Below are 24,231 nucleotides of genomic sequence, written 5' to 3'. Positions count from 1 at the left end.
CTTCAACAGCACTATCTCATTTCAAACCCTAGTTCATCTCTTGTATTCAATTTTTGTATCAAAATCTCATATTGGTACATGTGGGTTGTTAGTAGTGTTGATTACATCTTGTAGTTGATGCTAGTTGGTTTATTTGATGGAAGATCATATGTTCAGATCTATTATGCTATTCAATACCTCTTTGATCTTGAGCATGAATATATTTTGTAAATAGTTACTTTTGTTTTTGAGGACATGAGAGAAGTCTTGTCATAAGTATTCATGTGAATTTGATGTTTGCTCGATATTTTGATGATATGTATGTTGTGATTGCCTTAGTGGTGTTATTTGAACGTAGACTACATGACACTTCATCATCTTTAGGCCTAAGTGAATGCAGGAGTAGTTATTAGATGATGGGTTGCTAGAGTGACAGAAGCTTAAACCCTAGTTTATGCGCTATTTCATAAGGAGCTGATTTGGATCCACATGTTTAATGCTATGATTAGATTTTATCTTAATTATTCTTTCGTAGTTGCCGATGCTTGTGAGAGGGGTTAATGTCACAGCCCTAGCTTTACCCCGGCCTTGGACTAGTTTGGTTGCTGCATCATGTTTAAATTCAATTGAAATTTGAATTGAGGAATTTTCCAAGTCTCGGAAAACCTCTAAAAATAACCAACATTTAAATCTCATCAAATGAGTCCAAGAAAATGTTCCTGTTATTCTGTGAAAATATTGGCATGAGGTGAAATTCAAACCAATATTTTGGGAGTCACAGAAATAATTTATTTGGGCATTTGATTTAAATCAATAATATATTTGGGTTGGAATTATTTCTGTTATATAAGAAATAATGTCCAAATAATCCCAAACTGAAATGTTTCATGTTGGGTTTATTCCATACAATGAGCATGAACAGTTTGGTGATTTTTGGAAGCATCTAAGTATTTTTAATAAAGCCACAAAGTTGCAGAATAATAGAAAACAGGAAATATATAAAAAAAAGAGGAACCTTACCGTGCAGCCCACCACTGTAGTGGCCTACTGGCCAAAGCCAGCCCGGCCCACCAGGGGCAGCACTGTCTTCTTCCTCCTGCCAGGAGGAGAAGCAGCTGCGTGCCCGATGGCCGGCGAGCCGCGCTGGCTCCTCCTTGCCTGCGTGCCCCCCCTCGACTGCCTAGTCGCCGCCACGCACACCCCCCGACCCCCTCGTTCTCTCATTCTCTGCTCGTGCCCTCCCCTTTCCTCTGTCTCTCTCCGTCGCTCTTCCCCTCACGCGCCTGAGCACGCCGCCGTGAGCCGCCGCACCCACCGTCGTCGCCTTGCCTCCCCGAGCTATCCAGAGCCTTCGCCACATCTCGCTTCACCTCTGCACCGAAGGAAGGAAGCACGGAGGCCCCGAGCAGCCGCCATCATCATCGTCTTCAAGCTTCGGCTCCTGCGCCCTTATCCGTTGATCCGGCCACTCCGGCGCGCCCCCGAGCCCGCTAACCATCCCTGCAGCTCCGCGGTGAGCCGTTGACCCGATTCCCCCTTGCCCCGTCGTCCCCCGAGTGATCTAGCCCCGATCCCCAACCATGACCGAAGCCTCTCGCCGCCGGCCATGGCTTAGCCGTGGCTACGGCCGCGCAAGCCCGCATCCGAGCTCACGGCTGCACTCATCGCACTCCAACGAGTCTACTACGACCACCCATGGTTCCTTCCGTGCCCCGCATTGCCGAACCCGAGCTCGCCCGAGCTCCGGCCGCCGCTAAAGCTCGTTGCTGGCCACTCTCCGGCCACTCCAGCACCATCCGTCACCATCACTAGAAGCGCCGCAACGCCAGGAACCCGTAGATCCCTCCCGCGCATCAAACCGTCGCCGGAGTAGCGATTCCGGCGTGCCTCCGCCGTCTGTCGAGGTCGCCGGCGGCTAATCCCCGGCCGTGCTGACGTGGCGACATCATTAGTTGCTAATGAGCCCACTAATGACCCCTCTAGAGCCACTGACGTGTGGGAGCCTGTGACTAATTAGGTTAGTCTAATTTTCTGTTAGGATTAGTACTAATACGTGTGGACCCCACGTGTTAGCTTTGACTTTGGTCAAGTCAACGTTGACCGGGCCCACCTGTCAGTGACCTTGGCCAGCACCGTGTCACTGACCAGTGGGACCCACTGGTCAATTTTGACCCAGAACAGCTCAGTTGACCTGCTGATGTCACACAGACGTCATGCTGACGCAATAAGTCATTTCTAGATTAAAAATAATTCAGAAAATTCCAGAAAATAGTATAAACTTCTAAAATTCATAGAAATTCAACCATAACTCCAAATGAAATAAATTATATATGAAAAATGATCCGAAAAATTCAAGGAATCCATCTGTACCATTTTCATGCATGTTTGAACAATGTTTGTCCTCTGTTTTGGACAAAACAAATAAAGGGCATTTAAATAATCATATATGGAGTTGGAATTTGAATCTTGTATTCAAACCAACTTCATTTAAATCATAACTAGATGCATTAGCTCAAATCACAGCATATTGCCATGTCATGGTCATGCATCATATTGTTGCATTGCATTGATTGTGTTCCCTCTTGTTTGCCGGTAGTTGTTCCCCCTCGGTAGGTGTATGTTTCGGCGATGAGTTCGATGACACCGATGAAGAGCTTTACTATCTTCAGAAGTGCCAGGCAAGCAAAACCCCCTTGTTCATTCTAATACAATCCCACTCTCTCGCTCCTGCTCTCTTTTACTGCATTAGGACAACAACGATTCAACTGTACATGCTGCGGTAGTTGAACCCCTTCCTTTGCATGACATGTCATTGCCATAGTAAATAGATGAAACCCACTAGCATGAGTAGGAGTTGTTTGAGCCCTGATGTGCCTACTCATTCATGCTTGTTTGTCATGCCTGCTATTGCATAGAGTTGTGTCAGGTCTAATTCATCGGGAATGAATCGGAGGTGTGTGAACATGTCCTACTGTGTGTGAGCTAAGTGTGTGAACACGTTTTGGTAAAGGTAGCGGTGAGAGGCCATGTAGGAGTACATGGTGGGTTGTCTCATTGAAACCGTCCTCAGGAACTGAGTTCTGTGTCTGTGATCCATGAACAGCTACTACCACTCATTGGGATCCTTAATTGACCCTCTCGGCTTCTTAATCACCCTAGTACTCTGTCCAGGAGTTGCAACTAGTTTCTGGTGTTTGTAGGTTATGTGTTGGCGGCCGTGCGTAGCGCTGACCCTAGGGCTGGGCTATGTTGCGGTAGATACACCGTGGCACGGTGTACCGGGCGCCCGTTTGGTGTCTCGGGAACCCTGTTCACATCGTTCGGGGCCGTATGTGGAAACCTCGGCCGGACTCCCTGCGGATGGAACCTGGATAGGCGATAAACCTGGACTAGAGACTTAAGTGTTTAGGTAGGCCGTGGCCGACACCCTCGCCAGGCTTCCGCTTGAAGGTTGCAGAGATACATGACGTGTATATGGTGGTAAGTGGTGGGAGTGTGTGTGAAGAAGTACACCCCTGCAGGGTTATCATTATCTATTCGAATAGCCGGATTCCTCGGATATGGAAACTTGGACCCCTTGCATAGTTCATAGACAAGTGAAAGTGGATACTCTAAAACTCGCAAGATAAGTGTGAGTGCTATGGATGGCCTTCTCGTAGGGAGACGGGAGAGGATCCATAGTGGTGTATTGAATGGTGAATATGTGGACTCGTGTGCGCCACCTCAAAAGAGTTACTTGCAGTCGTAGTTTAATATAGCCACCGAGTCAAAGCTGGCTTGCTGCAGTTGAACTCCACCACCCCCTTTGTTGATACCGATGCATATGTAGATAGTTCTGACGTAAGTCTTGTTGGGTACATTTGTACTCACGTTTGCTTATTTTATGTTTTGCAGAGAGACTTCAGTCTCTCTAGTAGTTCCGCATGGACTTCGACGTTTAGCTTGATACCTCAGCTACGATCTTGTGCCCTCGGCAGGATCTGGTAGATAGTTAGGCTTCTTAGCCTTTTTCATTTGTAGATGTCTGTACTCAGACATGTTAAGCTTCCGCATGTGCTTTGCATTGTATGCTATGATTGTTGTGTCATGAGCCCCATGTTTGTAATATCTCACTCCTCGGAGCCTAATGAATAAATACTTGAGTTGTAGAGTTATGTTGTGATGCCATGTTGTATTTACACATATCGAGCATATTGTGTGTATGATTGAAATGCTTGGTATGTGTGGGATCCGATAATCTAGTTGATTATCCTTGGCAGCCTCTCTTATGGGGCCCGGTTCACCGGAGTCCTGCTAGCCCAGCACTACTGCTCAGGACACTTGACTGGCCGGCATGTGTTTCACTTCGTTCCTGTGTCTGTCCCTTCGGGGAAATGTCACGCGGTGACATCCGGAGTCCTGCCTAGCCTGCTACAGCCCGGGTTCCCGGAGTCCTGTTAGCCCAGTGCTACAGCCCGGATTCACACGCTGCTGACCGACATGCTCGATGTGAATCATGTATGCCTGTCCCCATAGGTTAGTGCCGCTTTGGGTTAACGACTGGCCATGTCGGCCCGGGTTCTCTGTCATATGGATGCTAGCAACACTATCATATACGTGAGCCAAAAGGTGCAAACGGTCCCGGGCCATGGTAAGGCGACACCGTGGGAATACCGTGCGTGAGGCCACAAAGTGATATGAGGTGTTACCGGCTAGATCGATGTGACTTGGAATTGGGGTCCTAACAGTTAATCATAAGTGTGAGGTTTGTTCTAAGAACAACACCCAAGCAGCAGTCCATACACATATCAAATTATCAAAGCAGCGAACGTGAATCAAACAAACATGATGAAAGTGACTAGATGAAATTCCCATGTGTCCTCAAGAACACTTTGCTTATTATAATAGACTGTCCCGGCCCGTCCTTTGCTACAAAAGGATTGGGCTACTTTCCTGTACCTTTGTTACCATTACTATTACTTGCTCGTTACAATTTTTCTTACTATCAAACTATCTATTACCGATAATTTCAGTGCCTACAGAAAATACCTTACTGAAAACCACTTGTCATTTCCTTCTGCTCCTCGTTGGGTTCGACACTCTTACTTATCGAAAGGACTACGATAAATCCCCTATACTTGTGGGTCATCAGATGCGGCGTAGTCTCTGGCAGCAGGAGCTGCTTCACTCCTTCCTCGTGGACACCGTCTGGTCGCCCTCGACTATGCAACCCCCCCCTTCGTCCTCGTCGTCTCTAGTAAGCAACATGGCCCCTGTCGGTGTCAAAACCGGCAGATCTTGGATAGGGGGGGCCCAAGAAGTGAGTCTAAGGATCAATGGTAACATGGGACAGTGGGAACACGATGTTTACCCAGGTTCGGTCCCTCTTAATGGAGGTAAAACCCTACGTCCTACTTGATTGTATTCGATGAGTATAGGGGTTGCAAGAGTTGATCTACCTCGTGATCGTAATGGCTAAACCCTAACACTACTGCAGGATGCTGCTAACGCGACACTACGATCAAAGACCCTTCGAGAAACTGTGTGCGATGCAATAATCACAAGCGGTGCTGTATGAAAACCGTCAGAAATGTGTTAAACGTTTGCGATGACGGATGCAACAAACACGGTTCAGGTTTAGTTGCGTGTGCGATGAAGGGCATACGGTTCAGTTCATTTAACTGTTTGCGATGAGGAGGAACAAAAGAAACGGGTAGCCAGATGAAGGCGTGTGCGATACACAACATACGGTTCACTTGGAAAAACTGTTTGTGATTAGGCAACACAAAAGAAACGGGCAGCCACATGAAGGTGTGTGCGATATACGGCATGCGGTTCACTCGGATGAACTGTTTGCGTTGAGACATGAGAACAAAAACGGTCCAGCTTAACAAGATGTGTGTGATACGCGGCAAGCAGGTCTGTAATCAGAAATGTGTGTGAAAACTGATAATAACACAGATGGTTGCTGCTAATAAGACATGTGTATTATGCGATGGGATTGCATACAGAACAACAACATACACACACACACACACTTATAAGGACATGCTTGCATAACCAAATTAAACATCCACTTACATAGGTGGCTACTACAACCATGGCATTTGCACACACCAAAGTAAAATATTACATGCATAATTACATAGGTGGCTACTACACACATGACATTTCCACACACATCAATAAAGTAAACTATATATTACATGCATGATTAACTAGCATAAACGATCATCTGATCATCATCTACTTCTTGTGATGCTTGCTCTGCTTGTGGCTCGATCCGGACTCGTCGATTTGGGTAACGAGGCACTTCCTCATGTCAACGATCCGCTTGTGCATCTCGTAGCATGTGTACACGCTCTTGGCCGCGAACCTAAGGTGAGGTTCATCCAATTGCCGCATCCAGGCCTTGTGCTAGGATACGGGACTTATTCTCTGGGCGTCCTGCTTCATCTTTTCGTAGTAGGGGTCGATGATGTCCGAGGCGAGTTCAATCAGTGAGTCCTGCTTCGTGCTGCCCCAGACCCTGTAGTGGTCACGGATTTCAACAAGGTTCTTGCAGGCCAAGCCCGTAACACTGAGCGCTTTTACATCGTCTTTGGTATCCACCATGGCGAACTTGTAGTCGGTGCTGTTGACAAACCTGTTGAAACGGTCGCAAGGCTCTGTGGCCATGCAGTAGTGGTAGATGAGGACATGATGGCGCACACACAACTGGGCGACGACAACCTTCTGATCTATGCCGGGACGACCGGCGGTGTACTGGAGGTCGATGTTGACCACCTTGTAGTTGTCTCCAGCAAGAAACTGCTCAATGTTGTTGATGTAGTCGTCCATCACGGCCGGGTGGATGGTGTACACCATCGAGAGATCCGTCCCCCTCGCGTGGGTCTCCACTCTATGCTCGCCGAACTCCATTGGAGCGCCGCCGGACATCCCCTCTCTATGTGTCGTCGTGGGTGTGCTTGTTGTGTTGTGGGACACGATCGAAAGGTTGAAGAGACTAAGGTTATAATGATTGCGTGAATTAAAGGGGAAGCCGGACGACCAGGAATATGGGCAGGCCCTGATGGCAGTTCTAATTTACAGTGCGTAACTCCATCGTGTCGCACGTAACTGCATCACGTGGCAACACGCGCAACACAACCGCATGCATATGGGCCCCCGGACGTGATCGTGCGCACGCCCAACCGCTGGCAGAGCATGCGCGGAGGGACGCGAGCAGAGCGCTCTGCGGTCGCCTTAAGGAAAAGTTGTCCACAAGCCGAGCGTGCCAACGGATGCGAGCAGAGCGCGTCAACGGACGCGACAGAGCACGCTGCGGCGCCTAATGGCGAGCACGACGCGTTGCGGCGCCTAACGGCAAGCAGAGCTTGCCGAGGGAGGCGAGCGGAGGACGGCACAGTGATATGTGGCAAATAAGACGAAATGTGTGAGCGATGTCGGAGACATCAAGCAAGAATCAGATTAGAGTTGCGTGTGCGATATGTGGCAGACAGTTGATCCACCAGAGCTGTTTGTGATGGAATAAGCCGTGCGTGTTGCGGGCAACCGCTTGCTGATGTATAACCTTAAATTTAACCAAAAAAGTGTTAATGCATGTTACAAAAATTGTATAGCTGGAAACAATGTTCAAATACGACTCCAAGGATATAATCTATGGTGACATGCATTCGTATTTTATTAGTTAAATCTACGTATAAACCAGGACGGGGGTATAGTAGGTAATTAAATCGCAAACGTTTTTATTAACTGTATGTGTACATGTCCTCTCGTCCTCCTCTCGCACGTCATGTCACCCCGCTGCCACAAACGGCTTACAACACAAGCTTGCGCAGCGCGAGGAGGCGTTCTTTTGGCCAAACGGTGGCGCCAATGAATCGTCGGTGAGCCCGTTCCCACGCAACCTCGCAGATTCCCGCGCAAGCTTCTCGCCTGACTCGGTGAAATCCCCCAAAATCCCAATGCTTGCCGGCCTGCTATAAAAACCCTCATGGCCGGCGAGTCCTGCGTCGCATTTTCCCTCCCTCCCTGTAGCTTATCTCGTCTGCTTCTCCTACAATCGCCAATGGCACCGGTCCGTCGTCGTCGCTCAGCCACTCCGCCGTCATCAGAGGACAGCTCCAGCTGGGAGGCTACACTGTGGCGGCGGCGCAGTCCCCGACGTAGTGTAGTGCGCGTGGCGTCCCTGTTGGGTGTGCGTGGAACACCCACCACACGCTGCCGGCCGCCATTGCCGCCACACCACCGTCGAAAGCCAGGGCCATCTCTCGCTCCGCCGGCGCGGCCCGAAGGCAGGAGGTGGCCGTCGTGGCCGCCACCCCACTATCGGCCACCGTGGCCATCACTCGCTCCGCCACCGCGGCCCGAAGGCGGGAGGTGGTGGTTGTGGCCGCCACCCCATCATCGCCCACCGTGGCCGCTAGCCCACCATCGACCGCCGGGATCATCACCCGCTCCGCCACCACTGCCCGAAGGAGGAAGGCGGAGGTGGAGGCCCGCACGTGCGCCAGCGACCTTGCGCGCTACATCGAGTTCCTACGGGAGGAGGAGGAGCGCCTCGTCGAGCACACAAAGAGCCTTATCGCAGCCATGGCCGCAGCACACACTGACGCAGAGACGAGGAATCAGGAGATCTACGAGCAGTCCGGCGCTCCGAGAGGGATCGTCTGGAGCGTTAGTGGGCGTTTGAGCTGGCAAGCGTCGCTGAACGTGCAACAGCGGCATGCACCGTATTGCATTTGTCCAGCTCGTCGGTAGGCTCCTCCTCCTCCTCCTCCTCCTCTGCCTCTTACTGAGCACGCTCGGCAGAGGAGAGGCTGCCTGAAGTAGCACAAAGCCCCTCCGTGGTAGTAGTAGTATTTAGGGGCTATTTTGTTCAGTTCATCTGACTATAGATGCGTGGTCGAACTGTACAACGTACTTAAAATTAGCCAGTATATATAGTTGAACTAGCTATTTCAGTACGTGGTTGGCAACAATAGAGGAGAAGTTTGGTCGGTTCAGCTATCGAGTTGAACTGTTTGTATAAATTAAGAACAACTGCTTAATCTATGAATGAAATCTATGCTTAATTACTGAATTTTAGTTGCAAAAATTACATAGTGCTAATGATTTCTAGATGCACATTTTGACAAATCGCAGTGTTACAAGGATTGACAAATGGCAACGTTACTATATCAACAAATGTAAATCTTTCCAGTTTGACAAATGGCAACATACCCAATATGACAGATGCAAATCTTACCAAATTGTTTGTACATGGTTGCACACGGGTCATCCAAAACAACCGTTTGCGTTCAAGGGATGAACAAATCATGCACTGCTCTCACTTTGCATACGGGTGTTCTATCTAAATCGTTTGCGATCAAGAGCTGCAGAAATCCTGCTTGGCACATTTTCTCTTGGCTTCATGGCGAAACTGTCAGTTTGCATACGGGTGTTCTAACTAAAACGTTCACGATGAGTGTTTTATATTTAAAAAGCGAATTAAACTGTGGCTTGGGTGTCATTAATGGAGAGGATGTGAGCAAGGCGGGCGGCCATGGAAGTCGAAGGGCTCGCTTCTCAGTGAGCCTGCGCAGCGTACAACTCGCATGCTTCCTGATGAGCCTGCGCACTCGAGGATAGCTTGCACGCCTCTCGGTCAGCCTGCGCACCGGACGGTGCTCGCACGCCTCCCGTTTAGTCAAGGTCAAGCAGCTGTCTGCACAACACCTCCTACAGCCATTAAAACCAAGACATGTGGCGTCACGTGAATGGTTAACAGAATTTTGGATTTACTAGAATTTAACAACCAGACGTCTCAATGTTTTGCCGACAATCAACGGTGCCCTGGTGTTTAAAATTCATTCCCATTCCTTGCATGGGACCTAAGCATGCACCCAAGGACACATATTTGATTTTTCAACCAATTTATATGCGCTGGAGCATGTGCACGCAGTTCAAATGTGAATTATGTGCATAAATGCATTGAAAACTCAGTTAATGCATAAAAATGTCCAAAGGAACACCAAAAAATCACAAAAGTTCATACAACACTCCTGTTGTTCTGTGTTGACACGAGGAAAAAATTGAAAGTAATAAGAGGCAGTGGATATCATTTCGTCCCCAAAGGTGGGACATTCCCTACTGAAAACCGTCATGCTTGTTATGAGAAGCTCCGGTTTGTGAGAAGCATATACCCAAACCTGCCCCAAATGGGACAAAAAGTTTACCACAACATGTTGATGCCGCTCCATGATAACATGCCAAGTTTCATGAATTTCAGACGAGTTCTGGATTTACTAGAATTTAAAAACCAGGCATCTCAATGTTTTGCCGGCAATCAACGGTGCCCTGGTGTTTGAAATTCATTCCCATTTCTTGTATGGGACCTAAGAATGCACCCAAGGACACATATTTGATTTTTCAACCAATTTATATGCTCTGGAGCATTTGCATATAGTTCAAATTTGAATTATGCACATAAATGCATTGAAAACTCAGTTAATGCATAAAAATGCCCAAACAAACCCTGAAAAATCACAAAAATTCACACAAAACTCCTATTGTTCTATGTTGACACGAGAAAAAAAATTGAAAGCAATAAGAGGCAATGGATATCGTTTCGTCCCCAAAGGTGGGATGTTTCCTACCGAAAACCATCATGCTTGCTGTGAGAAGCTCCGGTTTGTGAGAAGCATATACCCAAACCTGCCCCAAATGGGACAAAATTTGTACCACGACATGTTGATGCCGCTCTAGATGGCATGCCAAGTTTCATGAATTTCAGACGAGTTTTGGATTTACTAGAATTTAAAAACCAGGCATCTCAATGTTTTGCCGGCAATCAACGGTGCCCTGGTGTTTGAAATTCATTCCCATTTCTTACATGGGACCTAAGCATGCACCCAAGGACACAGATTTGATTTTTCAACCAATTTATATGCACTGGAGCATGTGCATTTAGTTCAAATTTGAATTATGCATATAAATACATTGAAAGCTCACTTAATGCATAAAAATGTCCAAACGAACCCCGAAAAACCACAAAAGCTCACACAACACTCCTGTTGTTCTATGTTGACACGAGAATTTTTTTGAAAGCAATAAGAGGTAATGGATATCATTTCGTCCCCAAAGGTGGGACATTCCCTACTGAAAACCGTCATGCTTGTTATGAGAAGCTCCGGTTTGTGAGAAGCATATACCCAAACCTGCCCCAAATGGGACAAAAAGTTTACCACAACATGTTGATGCCGCTCCATGATAACATGCCAAGTTTCATGAATTTCAGACGAGTTTTGGATTTACTAGAATTTAAAAACCAGGCATCTCAATGTTTTGCCGGCAATCAACGGTGCCCTGGTGTTTGAAATTCATTCCCATTTCTTGTATGGGACCTAAGAATGCACCCAAGGACACATATTTGATTTTTCAACCAATTTATATGCTCTGGAGCATTTGCATATAGTTCAAATTTGAATTATGCACATAAATGCATTGAAAGTTCACTTAATGCATAAAAATGTCCAAATGAACCCCGAAAAATCACAAAAATTCACACAACACTCCTGTTGTTCTATGTTGACATGAGAAAAAAAATTGAAAGCAGTAAGAGGCAATGTATATCATTTCGTCCCCAAAGGTGGGACGTTCCCTACCAAAAACCATCATGCTTGTTGTGAGAAGCTCCGGTTTGTGAGAAGCATATACCCAAACCTTCCCCAAATGGGACAATTTTTTTACCATGGCATGTTGATGCCGCTACATGATAGCATGCCAATTTTCATGAATTTCAGATGAGTTTTGGATTTACTAGAATTTAAAAACCCGGCATCTCAATGTTTTGCCGGCAATCAACAGTGCCGTGGTGTTTGAAATTCATTCCCATTTCTTGCATGGGACCTAAGCATGCAACCATGGAAAAAGATTTGATTTTTCAAAGAATTTATATGCACTGGAGCATGTGCATGTAGTTCAAATTTGAATTATGCACATAAATGCATTGAAAACTCACTTAATGGATAAAAATGTCCAAACGAACCCTGAATAATTCCAATTCTTTTATGATCACTACAGATAAAAGGTCTAGCTATTCAAACACCATCCATGGCCACTGTGACCCCATTATGTAATTCAAATCAAGATGAAAAATTAAGTAGATCCCACATAGTTTATTATAATCGACCGCGTGAGATGCAACACAAAATATCTTCAGACCGTGTCTGAATAAGGGACCGTGTCTAATGACACTTTGCGCCAGTTTTTTGGCTGAAGTGATTCCAAATTTTTGGCTTCCGCGGAAATATCTACCTCCCCGCCCCCTCCCCCTTACCAAAAGCCACATCTCCCCTCTTTCCACCTTCCTTTCCAAGTTGAAACCTTCACTCATTGCTTGAAGCGCCGCCGCCTCCTCGCCGGCGACCCTCCTTCATGCTCCTCGGCCTCGCCTATCCAGGCAGGTAATCCACACTCCACCCCATCCTCCTCCTCCTTCCACATCCCACATGCCCCTACCGCCGGCGTGAGCGCGACACCTTCCACCCAAATCACCGACCCCTCCACCAAATAAGCGCCGACCTAAGACATGGTGCACGCAGTATAGCCAGGACCTCAAGGAGCATTTGGCAGCAGAGAAGCAAATCACGGCCGCACGCGCGGATGAGGTCGCGATGGCTGCCATTCGTGCCGACCCCCAGATCTTGAAGGAGCACCTTGCCATTTGCTAGCTACGCCGGTTAAGTATGCTCGGTTTACCCGTTGAGTGTGCTGCTCCTGCCTTTCCTTCACAAATTCTAGTGAATTGTGCTATCTAATTTTACCATGCAATCTATTTCTCTAGTGTATATGTTCTATATGTCATGCAGTGTGGTGCGCACTTATTAACTATTTTGTTAATTAGTTGTCGTCTTCAGTTAACTATTTGGTTCAATTCTGCAAATGTGATGTTCAATACTTCAGGCTACAATTTTGTATCGTCTTCCATGTGATAAATAAATTGAATTTATCTTTACAAAATTGTGGGTGCATTCTGTTATTGTATACCATGTGAGAAATAAATTGAATTTGGCTGTGGTAAATACATGAGAAACAAATACAATTGCTACAATTGGCTGTAGTTAACTGTTTGGTTAATTATCTAATCTTCTATTAGGAGTATGTTATATTGTGTAATGTGGTGCTCAGTTAATGTTTGGTTCATTTGTTGTGGTGTTTAGTTAACTGCTTGGTTCAATTCTGTAATGCGATGTCCAATTGTCATGGGTAGAATTTTGTATTGCTGTGCATGTGAGGAATAAATCGAATTTGGCTGCACTTAATACATGAGATACATATACAAGTGCTCTATTTCCTAGTTCTTAATGATGCTTGGTTTGGATAAATGGATTTTCCATGTGGCTTCAGTTAATCTGATGAATCTGCAATGTGATTATTTTTCATCAACATATTTTATTGATAGCATGTGAACCCTTACTTAACCTGATGACGAACTACCTTATATGTGTTGCAGGGAAACAATGGGAAGCACTGAGGTTTACAATCGAGGTTAGCACGTGCATGGTCCATTGTCTAATAGCACATTGTTGTGCAATTGCAGGAACCATTCTAATATTTAGGTTTTTAACAATTTGGTCTTGCACATGTAGGGCCTGCTATCAGAGGTTTTGACCCACTATTCGACCCTTTTTGCATATGGGGAAATGAGTTGTCCATGAATATTAGTCAAGTCAAGGAACTCAGAAAGATTGTTAGGATAAAGAAATTAGCGACAAAAAACAACAAGATATTTGTCTGCACAATGCAGAAGACATTAGTTCACAACAGGATGGTACTAACTATTATACCTTGCTTTTTTATTCCTTTGCCCCATTTTCAATATAGAAAAGATATTTATGCACATCCTTGTTTTCAGGCCTTTCCAAAGTAGTTCACTAATGATTACCTCTCAAACCACCTGTATGGTCAAGAGGCGATGAAGGTATTCCTACAACACACAAGGTTCAATATTGAAGTGTTCCTGAAGAGGACGAAGGATAGACGGTCAATCATCCATAGGCACTAGCCTAAAGTTACAAAGACCTTCAACATCAATGAAGGCCCAATATTCTCCTTCTGCTTCAGCAGTTTTCCAGATGAGATACATCTGTCTATGTACCGTCTATGATGCTAATTTCGAAAGGTTATAGATGTTGCATGTGAAACTTGGTCCTAGTGTAGTTGTGTAATGGGGTAGCTGAGTGTTGAAGCTATATGATGTTGTACTCTGATGTATTTCAATTATGAAAATGATATGTATTGTGTGCTTAATATGAACTATCAATTAGATTAATAAATACATTATGAATAATTGGATAATTAGCCTGCTAATTGGGTTTTGCTATTGCAAACGGTTGTTGAAAAAATACCGTGGGCGATGACCTCAGGCAACGCACATAGTTTCTAGGAATAAACAGTGTTGGATCAATGAACAATCACACACGACTTTCTCTTGAAAACTGTTTGCGTTAGGCCACCTTGCGCAAACGTTTACCACATGAAAACTGTGTGTGATGGACAACCTTTGCCACATAGTTTCTTCCACGGACGATATATTCAATAACGCAAGCGATTTAACGGGAAAAATTGTGTGTGATGTATCTGTGAACGGAAACGTTTTCCTTGGAGCGACTATGTGGAATGTACATACGAACGGAAACGTTTAGCGGGGACTGACTGTGTGGGATGTACTTGCGACGGGAAACAATTTTTTCGTATAATTGTATTTTTTAGCTCTACTGTACGTATTTCCGTATTTGAGCGCTCGCCGGTCGCACACGACCTCATTTTGCCGAACGTGCATGCCAGGAGGGCATATCCCCGACGGTTTCTGGGTCGTGTGGGAAGGACCCCCTTATCGCCCACACTCACTTGGCGACGGTTCCAAATGCCGTCGCGGAAAGGGGTTAAAAATGTTTGTTTAGGAGCTCGCTGTACTAGTGTAAGTGTCTAGCCTATAATTGTTTTGATTCTCTATACCGACTAAACCCTCCGGTTTATATACACACCGGGGCGCCTAGGGTTTATACGGAGTGGGTTCGCAGAAGAAGGAAATAATACATCCGGACACGGGGGATAGTCTTCTGCTTTATCTCCACAGCCCATCAGTCCAACCCATATCGAATAGGCCGGACACCTGAGGGCCCCCAAATCTAGGACTCCCTTAGTAGCCCCCAAACTTCCCTTCAATGATGATGTAGTATCTGGCTTATGTATTTGTCTTTTCATGGCGGGTTCTTCACCATACTCCGGATTGATGACAGTCCGGCTTTGACCTCCATGTTCTATATTTATGATTCCTTCCTGTTGTCGCCTTGATTTCCACGCACCGGGTGAACGCGAATGGTCCATAAGTTTTACAAATAACCCCCTACCATGCACGGGCGGCATCTATATAAGGAGGTTAGATCGCCCAAATGCCATTCCACATTGCGCAAAGAGCACCAGAGCAAACCACGAAAAACTTCAAAACATGGCGAGCGCTCCTAGCTCTTCCTCGTGCCCGCATGGCCCTCAAGAGGGTGATTGGCGAAGCTGCTCAGTGTCTCACCTTTAGCTGAATCGACTTCAGACGCAGGGTTATCTCCCCCTCGCAGATCTAATCTCTGTGCGGGAGGGATTGGCCTTGATTGGCAATGATGTGCTAGCAGAGAATTTCCCCAACCCCGACAAGGAGGAGAAGGTGTGCTTCGTGTCGTTTCTTCTGTGGGGCTTAGGATTTCCGATCCACCCCTTTCTCAGAGGTCTATTGGAATTCTACGAGATCCAGCTGCACAACCTCACAACAGGTTCTATCCTGCACATCTCGGCTTTTGTCGCTCTATGCAAACTATTTTCAGGCCGTGAGGCTCATTTTGAACTATGGAGAAAGTTCTTTTGCCTCGTCCCTCATCATCGAGGGGGCTCCGTATTTGAAGTGGGCAGCGTCGAAGTATGGCACATAGCCAGATCAGGTTACCCTGTCAGAACTCCCAAGGAGGTATACCAAGAATGGTCTTTGGAATGGTTTTATATTGATGACGTCCCCCTTCCGGACACAGTTCGGCATGGACTCCCCGAATTTTCTAGTGCTCCTTTAAAGAAATGCCTCAATTGGCGCCCCCGGAGTCCCAAAGAAGAAGACAGTGTGGAAGTGAAGAGGTTTGTCAGTAAGATCAGATTACTCGCTCATTCCGAACTTTCGATAATCGAAGTCATGGCCATTGCGATAAAGCGATGTATCCAGCCCCTCCAGTCCAGAGTGACCCCTTTATGGTGTTACAACAAAGAGGACGATGCATCCCGTTATAGGCTCAAGGGCCCGAATACCCCAACCGAACTGGCCATCATCCTGGCCGATCTTTATAAGGGGGGGGGAAGACTTCATCCGTTTAAATTGCCGGGAAGGTTTTTCCATGTATAACCCCATCGAATGGGTAAGTTTCTGATTATCAGCATAGTTCTACCTCGTTATCGAGGTATGCTAATCAAATTGTTCTGGTTGTCTTAAAGCAGACATTGAGGAAGGTGGTCGAGAATATTCATTGCCCCTCCCCATAACCAGAGTATTATGCTTGCAATGAAGACCCCGACTTCCATGAGGATCCGGATATATTCATAGAGTTTGATGATGGAGTCTTTTATCAAGCAAGCCTTGACGGCTCGGAAGTGGCTATTATGGCAGACTACCACCGCATTTTCCCTTTCTCCATTGTAAGTATTCAGAAATCATCTTCGAAAAAAGGGGCCCCCACCTGCGTCTCACCCCTTACACTGAATTGTGCTTTATAGGATCGGCACTCAACGCGCCGCACTCCATCATGGGCGGCTTCTAGGAAGGCAACATCCACCGCTATCTGATGGGTAACTGGCGGATAGTTAATCTCCCTTTGGTTGGGTTTAAGCCCGATCTGATCATAGTCCATAGCGACTCCCAAGGCGGCGATGCGATCCAAGAGCTCATTCAAAGAAGATAGCTCCATTGGATCCATCTGCTCGGTGAATCCTGAGCCGACGTGGAGGCTATTTTTGATGACCCAAGAAGTCATCATCGGCGCGACGGCCGACAGGGCTGTCATGACGAAGCCGCCTAATCGGTTGTCCCAGAGGTAACGTTGTCCCTGACAATGAGACGAGCCATCAGGCCTTATCGTGATGGCACAGTGGAACTCTCAATGAAAGCACCAATGTCCTGAACCAGGCTTCAATGACGATAATGCGGAGGAATCACGAAGATTCCGCTGAGTCCTCGAGTGGTTGACCAGTCTCGCGCTTTATCATGACAGTCATTTTTCATCTTTCTCTACTGAGGTGCTCATCCAGATGAACCAGGGCACAATCGCAATAGTTCTCCCGGTGCCACCTTAGCCGATAGAGCAGAACGTAAGGTATCAAAACACGGGAGCCGGGCAAACCCAACATTTGACCAAAGACATGATTCGGAGCTGATGCATATAAGGTCAAACTCGCGACGCCGAACACTCCCTAAGGTATTCAGACTTTACAACATATACCGGGCTGAGCAAAGCCCTTGATAATGAACCCTGAATTTCCAGGTACGTGCATCAATCTGACGTGGCGAAAATGCCAATAATGTCAGCATTCCTCTCAGTTGTGCTAAGTATCCGGAGGGCGTGAAGCAACAAGAGACAGTGAGAAAGGTTTACACAGGGTCTTAATCTAAAAAGAAACCTTTGAGCGGGGCCTTGCTGCATGTCTGCGCCCGTGTCTCCTTTGTGCCGTGTCCTGGAAGGGTGTAGCACGATTGTCATCTGCAAGAGAGAAAAAAACCCAGGTGAAAGTCTACGTGCGGAAAATTGGTTATTCTTAATAGACCATTGAAATTCAATCTAAGTAAGGTCAAACCGAACTATAGTCCTTTTTTACATGCGGGAAGCCCCTAGCGCCACCTATGGCGGTATATCCATCGACCCAATCTCGGGTTTATCTGAACTGTTACAGCGAGGGGTGCGCCGGACTCGTCTAGCCATGTCCGCGGTCTTGACGACCGATCATTTATTCTAGTTGGAGGGGTCATTCAGTGCTCAGCTGCGAAAGCCGCCGTACATTCCTCCGCATGTAAGGAACGCTTTGAGTTTCCGCTAACTATGATGATGCCATGTGGACCGGGCATCTTAAGCTTAAGATAAGCGTAATGCGGTATTGCGTTAAAACGAGCGAAGGTTGTTCTTCCGAGTAGTGCTTGATAGCCGCCTCGGAATGGAGCGATGTCGAAGGTTAATTCTTCGCTTCGGAAGTTGTCGGGAGAACCGAATACAACCTCTAGTACTATAGAGCCCGTGCAGCGGGCCTCTGGGCTTGGTACTACTCCTTTAAAGGTAGTATTGCTTTGGCTGATTCTTGTTGGGTCTATCCCCATTTTGCGGACTGTGTCTTGATATATCAGATTAAGACTACTGCCGCCGTCCATAAGGACTCGGGTGAAATGGTATCTGTTAATTATTGGGTCTAGTACCAAGGCAGCCGATCCCCCATGCCGGATACTAGTCGGGTGATCCCTGCGATCAAAAGTGATTGTGCAGGCCAACCAAGGGTTGAACTTGGGGGTAACGAGCTCTATGGTGTGTACGTCTCGGAGTGCGCGTGTCTCCTCCTCTTCGTTACGTGAATCATGTTCACTGTTTTGACTTCTGGTGGGAAATTTTTCTGTCCGCCAGTGTTTTGTTGGTGAGGCTCATCCTCGTCTTCACTTGGTGTCTCCCTCCCCTTATGTTCGGTGTTTAGCTTGCCGGCCTGCTTAAAGACCCAACATTCTCTGATGGTATGATTTGCAGGTTTATCGGAGGTGCCGTGAATCTGACATAATCTGTCCAGAATCTTGTTTAGACTGGACAGTCCATCTCTACTGCCTTTGAATGCCTTTTTCCGTTGACCGGGTCGAGAGCCCCTGAATCCGGCGTTTACCGCCGTGTTGTCTGGGCTGTCTTCGTTGCTTCGACGCTTGCTTTTATTGCGTCGTGGTTTTCCATTGCCATCCCTGACTTCGGATGTGCTTGGGTCGCTGGTGCCGCTGCGGGCCAGCCAACTATCCCCGCCCGCGCAAAAGCGGGTCATAAGGCTTGTTAGGGCTGCCATTTTCCTTGGTTTTTCCTGGCCGAGGTGTCTGGCAAGCCATTCGTCCCGGACACTATGTTTGAAAGCCACTAAGGCTTCGGCGTCTGGGCAATCGACAATTTGATTCTTCTTAGTGAGGAATCTGTTCCAAAGCTTTCGGGCCGACTCTCCGGGTTGTAGGATTATGTGACTTAAATCGTCTGCATCCGGAGGTCGGACATAGGTCCCTTGAAAATTAGCCCTGAAAGCGTCCTCGAGCTCTTCTCAACTTCCAATTGAGTTTTCGGGGAGGCTTTTCAACCAGTGCCTAGATGGTCCTTTCAACTTTAAGGGCAAGTATTTGATGGCATGGAGATCATCTCCATGAGCCATGTGGATGTGAAGGATAAAGTCCTTAATCCAGACCCCAGGGTCTGTTGTTCCGTCGTATTACTCTATGTTCACGGGTTTGAATCCTTCTGGGAATTCATGATCCAGTACCTCATCGGTGAAGCATAGGGGGTGCGCGGCACCCCTGTATTTGGGTGTGTCTGACAGTTGTAGTGTTCGGTTTTGATTCCGAACTATTATTCTGTCAGTATAGTCATTTGGGCGGCGATGATTCTGTGCCGGAACGCGCTTCCTAGGTCCATAAATGGACCTGGTCAAACCGGCTTTTTTGTGTAGGTCCTCACATAGGTCGTGTGCTGACTTGTGTACATCATCGTTAGCCGCCCTTTCGCGACCACGGGGTGGCCGGTCCGGTTGATCGGCCGTTTTATTTTCCGGCTGAGTGGGCTCTAAGGCCTCGTCGTCGAATTCAGGCAATAGCTTGCGCTTTGGATAGCGTTTTGTGTGGCGATTACCGCCATACTTTTCTTCCGTGTCAAGCACTTTATTCCATCTGTTGTTGAGCGTATTCTGCGCAGTCTTAAGCCTTTGCTTCTGCTTCTTCAGGCTCCGCACTGTTTCAATGAGCCTTTTATGAAGGTTCTCTTGTTCCAAGTGTCTTTCAGGGATGATGTGTGCATCGTCATCCGGACTATTCATGTCTCCGGAGACAGGTTGATGAGTTTTACCCTCGGGGTCATCGTGACCAGACAGCGGCTCCGTACTATGTTCGCCATCCGCTGGTTCACCCTGCTCCACCGCTGGGTTCATGTGGTCGTTGTCTCCTTTGGGGTCGACCAGGGTGTTACTCTTTCTTGCATTGTTATCGCTGTTTTTGCCGGGGCGAGATTTGGAGCAGCGCTTACGCCGTTGCTTTGGTTGCTTCTCGAGGGAGTTGTCCTTCGCTGCTTCCTCCCGTTCCTCGTCATCATTTTCTTTGTGTATCCACCATGTATATATCATGTGATGAAGTGGCAGTCCAGCGCTCTGCGGGCGGTGGTTCCTATTCGTCTCCTGCATCGTCGTCCATACCATCGATGTCTTCGGAGCCGAAATCAAGCATGTCGGTTAAGTCATCGACAGTGGCTATTAAGTGGGTGGTGGGTGGGGAACAAATTTCTTCATCGTCCGCTTCCCACTCGGGACGAACATAGTTTGGCCAAGGGCCTCCTGACAAGGAGAGAGACCTTAATGCATTTAGCACATCGCCCAAGGGCGAGTGCTAAAAGATATCCGCAGAGGAAAACTCCGTGATCGGCGCCCAATCAGATTTGATAGGTACGGACGCAGGCGGTTCGGAGACCGTGGCCGGGCATGAATCCAAAGGTCTGGCAACACAGGTCTCGTAGGAGGTGAAGTCAGTATTCGGCTCTATCGCCGCTGAGTGTGCGGTCTCTGGGGCGGGGTCCATCCACCCGTCCTCGGACGGCGCGATCTGCTCCGGATCAAGGGTCGGAGTCTCCACAGGTGTGATCTCCTGAACACTGTCTGGCGGTAGAGCTAAGTCATGCCCGTCGTGAGTGTGCGGCGCACCTGACGCGGGCTCGAATTCGTCGAAGATCAAGTCTCCACGGATGTCAGCAGTATAGTTCAAACTTCCAAACCTGACCTGATGGCCAGGGGCGTAGCTCTCGATCTGCTCTAGATGGCCAAGCGAGTTGGCCTGCAGTGCGAAGCCGCTGGATACGAAGATCTGTCCGGGGAGAAAAACCTCACCCTCGATCGCATTGTTTCCGATGATCGAAGGAGCCATCAAGCCTTATGGTGACGAGACAGTGGAACTTGCTACCTCTTGAGCTTGCGTTGGATTTCCCCGAAGAGGAAGGGATGATGCAGCAGAGTAGCTGTAACATCCCAAATTTTCAATTTGGAATGTTATACACTAGATCATCATGCATAGCATATTTTCTTGCATTTTGGTCGATCCTAGAAATTTCACGCAACTCAAGGACCTTCGGAGAGAGTTGCAGATTTCGTTATTTTCATATTTGAGTTCTCTCAAATTTTGGAAAAGAGGATCATTTTTATTTGTTTCATCTTCAATTATTTTTCCAATATCAAATTTTGGTTTTGCCGGAGTTTTGTTTGCTTTTTATTTGGATAGGGAAAAATGCGTGTTTTCAAAAATTGCATTCTAGGTCCGGAGTAAAGTTCATTTTGTTCGACTCATTTTTAGGAGTCGGGGAAAATTTACTTTAGTAATTTTGGAGTTCGTTTAGTTTAGTTTTTTTTTGTTTTTCTGTGCGCGAATCCAGTTAAAAAAAGGACCAAGGCCAGCCGGGCCAAAGGCCCAGCCAGCCGGCCGCCTCCCCAGCCAGCGCGCGCGCCAGGCGCAGCGCCAGGCCGCCGCCTCCCTCGCTCTAGGCCGGTTAGCCCCCCCTTTCCTTGTTTTGTTTTCCCTCTTTTGCTTGCCCCCTACCCCAAGTAATCCCCCCCACCTATATAAATACACCCCAACCCCCCCCCCTCTCCTCACATCAATCCCAAGCCCCTCTCCTCCTTAGCCGTGCCCCACCCCGCGCCCCTTACCCGCCGCCGCCGCTCTATAGCTGCCGCCGCCGCCCTATAGCCGCCGTCGCCGCCGTTCGCCGGAGCCTCGCCGAGGTTGTCCCGCGCCGCGTCTCTTTTTCTCCCCTCGGTTCATTTTTTTCTTCTAAACCGTTCCGGTTCTTTCTTAACCGTTCCGGTTTTCTTTCGTTCTTTGTTTCGGTTTTCTTTTCCGAAAACCCTAGATCGGTTTTCGTTCTTCTTTCGGACCGTTCGTCTCAACGAACGTGATCACCGATTATTCCCCGGTTAATGATGCCCGTTCGTTTAATCGTTCTTCTTTTTCTTTTCGTCGGATTTATTCCGCGATCGTGATCTCAGATCCGATCTTCGTTCTAGTCTTTCTTCTCGCTCGTTTATCGGAATCAGGTGATTCAAGCGCCTGGAGTTTTGTTTCGAAACCGCCGTTCCGTCTAATCAACTTACACAAGTTTTTGCCCCGGTAAAATTTGACCTAGTTTCAACTTGCTAGAACCGAGTTGTTTTCTTCCGCCGTTTGTTTTTCCGTCGTCTGTTCAGTTCTTTCTTTCTTTGCAACCGGAGTTCTTAAGTTGAACTTTCTGGTTCGTTCTCTTGTTCGAGTTTTACCTGTGCATTAGATGAGTACTTATTGTATGCTTGTTGTTTGTCTGCGATAGATCACCCGGATTGCGCCGCTTGTTACTTCGAAACCCTAGGTCTCGCGGATCATCAGCAAGGAAAGTAACACTTTGATCATACCTTTTCTACAACCCATGTTTTATTGCATTAGATCAATCCTCTCACATTGCATGATTAGGATCTAATTAAATTGTGGGATGGGAAGTAGATGAGGTAGTACCTATTACCCGTATTATTATGAAACCTTTGGGAGTTACTTCTACGTTTGCTTATCATGCCATGCTATGCTAGTAGACGTGGATTGGGTGAGTGATATCCATGACATATGTGAGTTGATAATTTTAATGGTTTATCTAAGGTGGCAACTTAAACACACATCTAGGTGGATTGAGGCACCTGATGTCTATCAGGACTTGCCTGTTTTATTTTGGACCGCCACCCAGGCTCAAAGGGATCATAAGATCATTCATGCTAGAAACTTCCGTGTGCAGCCACATGCTACTATGGGCTCTGGCATAGTTGACTAAGTTGTGCGAACTCTTACGGGGTGGACTAGCAGATGTAGGGGTTGTAGGTGGTATGGTCTACCCCACATGTAAGGTGCTAGCGCTTCTGAAAGAGTATGTCTCGGTCATCCGTTTCTCAAACACCATGTAGTGCGAGAAAACAAACGGAGGCGATCGAGTCATGTGGGGAAAAGTGCGCAAACCTCTGCAGAGTGTACAAACTAATCATGGTTAGCCGTGTCCCCTGTTATGGACAACTTGAGTATCTAGTACTTGAATATCATGTGAATCTCATCACGTTACTTCTAATTAATGTTGTTGGGTTTTAATTGTTCACTTAATTGGGATCGGAATGCTGTCAACCATTCTCGATGTTTCACAACTACCTTGATAGTCAAATAAATTTATTCCTTTGCAGTAGGGAAAAACTGGCTTTACGCAAAACTATAACCATAGAGCTTTCCACCAGCCCTATATGCATATAGTATAGCTGTTTCATTCCATTACTCTCTATGTGTTACATTGCCAGCATATTCCATGTGCTGACCCGTTTTCGGGCTGCAACTTCTCATGTTGCAGACTTTTCAGATGACGAGTAAGGTGCTTTTAGGTCATGGTTCTATACTCAGTGATGCCGTTGGAGTTGATGGACCCATTTATCTTCCGAGTCTTCCGCTGTTATCGATATTAGATGGCCTTAAGCCATATTTATTGTAATAAGTTCTCTTTGAGACAACGATGTAATAAGTGTGTGATTGCCACTCTGCTATAAATCCTTCGATGTACTATGTGGTGTCAGCATTACTGATCCAGGGATGACACCGGAGCACAGTAGACTTGATCCATTCGGGTCGGGTCGCCACAGAGATGGTATCAGAGCACACGCTGACTGTAGGACACGACCACTAAGTTAAAGCCATAGATCACCATTCTCTTCTCATTTTCTAACTCCTCATCTTTTCTACTCTTTTAGGATGACGAACGCGAAGATTAAGTACGCTCAACCGGATGAAGGCACACCATTTGGATTTCACTTGAAGGAAGTCACCAAGTACCTGAACATTGGATTACCAAGCTTCACGAGAACCTTCAATGCCACTCTGCCTGAAGAGGAGCGCTGGAAGATTCAAGCTCACGTTCCGGGAAGGACATTCGCGCCAATCACGAAGCCCAT

This window comes from Triticum urartu, chromosome 3A (assembly GCF_056163025.1).
Source record: "Triticum urartu cultivar PI428250 chromosome 3A, HENAU_Tu73, whole genome shotgun sequence".
In the NCBI taxonomy this organism is placed as follows: domain Eukaryota; kingdom Viridiplantae; phylum Streptophyta; class Magnoliopsida; order Poales; family Poaceae; genus Triticum; species Triticum urartu.
Note: the sequence above shows the minus strand (reverse complement) of the source record.